Source organism: Thrips palmi, unplaced genomic scaffold, assembly GCF_012932325.1.
Source record: "Thrips palmi isolate BJ-2018 unplaced genomic scaffold, TpBJ-2018v1 HiC_scaffold_15, whole genome shotgun sequence".
Classification (NCBI taxonomy): Eukaryota; Metazoa; Arthropoda; class Insecta; order Thysanoptera; family Thripidae; genus Thrips; species Thrips palmi.
This window is the reverse complement of record NW_023144624.1, coordinates 3,827,112-3,833,111: the sequence shown is the minus strand read 5'-3', so window position 1 is coordinate 3,833,111 and position 6,000 is coordinate 3,827,112.

The window sequence follows — 6,000 nt, the reverse complement described above, 5'->3', positions numbered from 1 at the left end:
AAAGACCCGCACCGCACGCTTCGACAAAACGGAAAAAAATGGGGTTGCGGCTGCACACTTACCGACAACTCGAAATGCCACAGGCCTTCTTCTTTCTCTCTCTCGCACCTTGCGGGACCCACACTGCAGTGCAGCCGCGAGTCGGAAGGCACGCGCAAATAGCAAAACTTTTACTTTCAGGCCAACGCGAGCTCAACAATATCGGGCATGTTGCAGCAGACGCACGGACGGACGGACAGAGGGCGGGATCCCCCCTCCCCTCCCCCCGTTTCGCAAACGTTCGCGCCATGACATGCGTCCCTCCAGGACGACAAGTGCCTCCCCGACTACCCGAGTACCTCCCACGGCGGCCAGAGCCCCCGCCCCGCCAGGGCCCCCGCCCCGCCAGGGCCCCAAGTCGTGCCCATCGGAACCCTTTATTTCCCCACGAAGACTCTGAAGGTCGCCCCGCGTTCGAGTGTTCTGTGTGTATTCTTTTTTTGACGCCTTTTTTTTGTCGCCGACAAGCGCGGTGGTGTCAGGATGTATTCGATTCGTGTCGATGGCGCCGTTTTTGCGTGTTTGCGCAGCGATTGAGACAGCGACGCCGCTGTCCTCGCTGCAGATTGTCGTGGTAGTTTCGCGGCGATAAGTTCATCGAGCAGTTCTTCCCCCTTTTCTCGCAGGGTAGCTGGCCGGCGCTCCCGCGCGTGACGCGGGCAGCCCGCGGCCGCCCCGCGAGACATGGAGAGTCTCTCCCTTTCGGGCCTTTCGAGTGTGCCGACTTGCCGGCCGGCGAGTAATTGGAAGGGAAAGTGTTAAGTTTGTAACGCCCGATTATTATAAAACGCACTTGTCGACGTAACGGCGCCAACGGCGGCAACGGCGGCGGCCAAGTAGCGTTGCCGGCATTGCCGCGTTTCCCCGTAAGGCGCGAGGAGCAGCCCGACGAGACGAGGATGCAGCGCGCAGGGCGGCGCCGGGCAGGCTCGGTCCGAGGCCATGTCGCGCACTGCCCTTCTCTCTCGTCCTCTCGCACCCAAAGGGAACGCCTGATGAGTGCGAGAGAGACGGGGAGACGAAAGCGCTGTCCGAAACGGCAGCCCCGCTTTGCTGGTGGTGGCCGAGGTCTGGGCATCCAGCAAGGGGACAAGAGAAACGCGGTTGCCGCGACGCTGCGACCCACCGCGCCCAGCTTCTGTTCCCGGCCCCCCGGCAGGTACACGGGGTCCCCGGCTGCCCCCGCCGGTGCGGGCCCCCTCGGGGACAGCCCAGACCCCCGGGGCCCGGGGGGACCCGCAGCACCGCGACGTAACAAGCACCAGCGTGTCGACCAAGGCGTCAGGGCCTTAACTAGGGCCTATCGTTAACATATCCGCCTGCCTCGGCCTGCCGGCTGCACTGACACTGGCACGCAACCCGCGGCACGAACGCCGAGTGCAGCCTGCAGCAGGAGACGGTGAAGACGACCAAGACGACGAAGACAACCCAGACGACCAAGACAGGTGGAGGCAACTCGACGGTCCAAGTACCACCCCACCGAAGATGTCCCTGGACAGCGCAAGCTCACTTGAAGCCCGCTTGGACCGGACGGCTCAGGGCGCCATGGACAGCACACTAAAGCACGGTAACGTCCCTATAGACCGCCCCGCTGGCCGCGCCGCTGCGCTCCCACGAGTGGGGCATGGCTTCAGTGGTTCACATGCCTCCGATTCCCTCTCTCGATTTTTTTCGCCGTATGCACGCTGTACCTTGGCGCACGCTGTACGCGTCTCGTCTCGGGCCGAGCGGTCCTCGGCCGCCCCGGGCCGCCCAGTGAGAGCGAGAGAGCGAGAGAGCGAGAGCAAGAGCGCGGGGGCGTACGGACTCAAAGCGTGCGACCGAGGCCCATTGCACGCACTTCACCCGCCTGTCAAAATAATTTGTCACGTGACGAAACAGGCGGCCGGGTTAAGTCGTCACAGATTCGTCACAGCGTCGTGACTTTTTTTTCTCATTTTGAATGGAAATAACAGCGGTTCCGCGCGCAACCTTTCCGGACGCTTTGCGCGGGGAGGCGGAGCAGGAGGGAATTACATTCACAATCCTCCGCGCGGCAAAGCAGCGCGGTTGCGGGTTCGAATCCGCACGCGAGTGGACACCGATTTTTTTTTTCTTGTTCTGGATTCCGACGGCACTAAACAGCGAACGCCACACGCCACCGGGGTTGAAAGTAAAGTGCACTGTGCACTCTTCGCGGCTTGCGTCACTGTTAATGAGAGCACCGCCTCTCACGGCATGCCCCTTTGGCCCCCGTGGCCCTCGTGGGCCCAGTGGGCCCCGTGGGCTCCGTGGATCCCAGCGGAGGGCCCTTGGGCGCCGTCCGGGCCGTCCGCGCCGACAAGGCGGCAAGGGGCGCACTTGTTGTGCTGCCGAGGGGCTTGCAGAACTGCCCCGCGTGCGCCAACACAGCGCGCCGCACTTTGCCACTGTGGCGCTCGCCGCTCGGCCCGTTCCGGGTGCAGACTGACGTCGGCCACGTCGAGGGCTTCACCAACGCACTGCGAAAAAGCAGCTCACTCCGGACCCTCCACGCTCATCGCCGAGCCACTGCGAGTCGTCTGGTTGTGTGCAACCGCAACGCACCGCGATGGCAGCGTGCCGAGCGCAATGCGGTGTCCCCCGGCATGAACTTGGACAAATAGAGACATTCCTGCACCCCGCAGCGCAGCGCGCGTCCCAGTCGGCCACGCGCCGTCGGCGGCCCCGACGCCGCGACTGCCACCCGCCACAACCACGCCGGGGAGAGGCACGGCGGCACGGCACTGGCAGAGGCCGAGCAGAGGGTCGCCGAACCCGTCCTCCATCCTCCAGCCCGCTCCAGCCGCTCCAGCCGATGGCGGCCGATTATCGCTGGAAATGCCAGGGGCGTTATCGGGCCTCTCTGCAGCGCTCTGCAGCGCGCCGATTCCGCTCCATGACGTGAGGCCAGCGGAGCTCCTTACGGCCTGCTACACCAAAGCGGCGTGGCGGCGCACAGCGGGCGCAGGCGGCTAAAACTCTAGGTGCGTTTTGAGCTCCAGAGTCGCTAAACAGGACTCTAACCAAACGTGTGACCCCACCATTGGATTCCTCGTTCGGAGAGCAATCCATTAGTGGGGTCACACGTTCGGGTCGAGTCCTTTTTAGCGACTCTGGAGCTCAAACCGCGTCCAGAGTTTCGGCCGCCTGCGCCGGTCCCACTGTGTGTTGCGGCGAGGCGGCGCCGGTGGCGCAGACAGAGAAGGCGGAGACTGGCGACGCCTGACAAACGGTGCGAACGGCCGTCACAACGGCGACGCGGCGACGCGGCCCGTAGCTCATCATCCGGGCGCCAATTACCGGCTGGGCCTCGCGGGGGGCCGCGGCCAGGGCCCCGCGTCCGAACACGCGGTGTCCCTCTCGCGCCCCGACGGGACGTCCCAGGAGTGCGACAGAGATGGCGAGCGGAGAAAGCACTGTTCGGAACCCCAGCCTGCTGCCTCGCCGGGGCCACAAATCAGAAGCCGGTAGCGGCTATTGTATTTCGAACCGTTTTCCCGACGCCGACAGCGGCATTAGTAGAGGACGAGGAGGAAGGTGACAGCCAGCGGCAACATTAACAACAACAACAACAACAACAATAACAACAACAACACGAGACGAGGGGAGGAGCAGTGCGTTGCACAGCGTTCCCTGTTGTTGCACCGGGGCCAGGTCGGGGTGATGTGGTGCCTGATCTGGTTCACACCGATGAGAGAGGAGCGGCCGTCGCATGCAGAATACAGAGCGACCCTTCCCTGCCCCGAGCGCCAGGGCGAGCCCAGCCCACCGCCGCCAGCCGCACAGCCGCAGCGGCCGCAGCCCCCCCACCGACTGCGGTGCGGAGCGCGACAGCCGCGACAGCGACAATCCGAAATCGCGGCACACCGATAATGCGATCCCTATCGTAATATCTTTCCAGCCACGTGTCCCGCGTCGTCGTCTTGGGCAACCCATTTTGTGGTCGGCCAGGTCCCTGCCAGGTCCCTTACACGAGCCCGGTTAACCTCAACGATCAGAACAGAAGAAGGGGGAGCAGTGTGCATGCTGGCAGGCTCTGATGCGAGGCGCCGAACCGCCCGCGCCGCACCCCAGGACCCCAGGACCATGCCAGGGCCATGCCAGGACCCAGGACCCAGGACCCAGGACCCAGGACCCAGGACCCAGGACCCAGGACCCAGGACCCAGGACCCAGCCCAGGACCCAGGACCCAGGACCCAGGACCCAGGACCCAGGACCCAGGACCCAGGACCCAGGACCCAGGACCTAGGACCTAGGACCCAGGACCCAGGACCCAGGAGGACCTCAGGCGAGCGGAGAGCACGAGAGAATGACGCACTCGTAGGGCATTCGGAACTAGCTACCCGAAGACCCGCGACCCGCACGCACCTGAAGGAGGCCGTTCGAGTGTATGTGCGTGTATGTGTGCGTATGTGTGCGCGGAGCTCATTGGGGGTCGACGGGAATGCCTGTCCGCGGCGCGTGCGAGGCGCTCTTCCTCGGCGACGCAAAGGTTCGCCTTCCGCGTGATCAGCCTCACAATGCTGCCAGAGGAAGCGACGTGTCGCCTCCCCCTCCCCCTCTCCCCGCTGGGGCGGTTCCCAATCAGGGCGAGTGTGTCTGCGAGTCTCGTCCTCAGATAAGGAAGAACACAGCCAGGTGACGACAGAAAAGATAGCTCAGAAAGTAGGAGGAGGCGCGGCGCGGAACCGGTACTCGAACCCGGGACCCGCGCGGCCGGAGTCCCTTTTAGTAGTGGCGGGGCGGGGCCCGGGCGGGGCGATGTGGCGGCGGGTTCGGCCGGCAGCGCAATGAGCACGCGGTTCGCGGGCGTGGCCCCAGTGCAGTGGGCCCCGGCCGGCCCCGGCCGAGCGATGCCGAAGGATGGTTTCGTCGCTCTGTCTCTCTCGCACCCCTGCCGGACGCCCCGTGAGTGCGAGAGAGACATAGCGACGCTGTGGAATCGGTCGGCAGCCTGCACCGGGCGCACCCGGCAGTGCGGCGCGCACCGGTTCCCGGACTGGCCAAATGCATTCATTATTTTGGGTTGGGGCACTTTCGAAACAAAGTCATCCGCGACTGCAGGGTCCGCAGGGTCTGCGGGGCCACGCCCATTTCGACAGAACGCGGCCGCGCGTCAAACCGCGCGTAATTTCCCTGCGCATTACGCGAAAAAAAGTGAAAGACGTCGAGTCCGAATGGCCGAATGGCGCCGAATGGCCGGCCGGCCGTTCAATTGACCCACAAAGGGGGCGGTTTGTTGTCTTCGCGGCGTAACTGCGTCAGGACGGTGTGTGGTGGGCGGCGGCGTTGGCACACTGGAGAAGGAAAAGCTCATCCAGCGACGTGCACTGTTAGCGTGTGCGAAATTCGGCCCCACCGGGCGCCGGGGCCGCGGCCGCGAGGAGCCTTTACGACGTCCTGCCTCGTCACCAGCAGGCAGGCTCGCTCTGAACGGCGCTGTCGTCGCTCTGTCTCTGTCGCACACCCAGGGCGTCCCGCGTGGGTGCGAGAGAGACAGAGCGACGACGGGGCGCTGAGCGGAATCCGCCCGCAGGCTCGCCACCCTCGCGACGGACTTCGACAAAGAGCCGTAAACGCGCATCCTGCAGTTGTCTCGTCGACAGACGACAAAGTGTACCCACACTGCTTTGTTTTTCTTCGGCTTTCAAGTTTAAAGTGGCGCGCGCCCAAAGGTTTTCAGGGATACACGTGTTGTTGTTGTTGTTGTTGTTGTTGTTGTTTTGAACGGCGAATCCGCTGCTGCGCCTTGCGTTTATCAGTTCCCGTGCGAATATGCCAGCGTTCCCATAACGAGCCCATTCAGACGCCACAGCAAACAAAACTTTTTTTCTCTTTCTAATGCGTGTAAATCATGTGGTGGGATCCTTGGGTGCGCGTAAGGGCGGGTGTGGCAGCACGTTAGAATACCGACTCACAATGACAGGCTTAAAAATCCCGTGCCGATATGCGTTTTTTTTT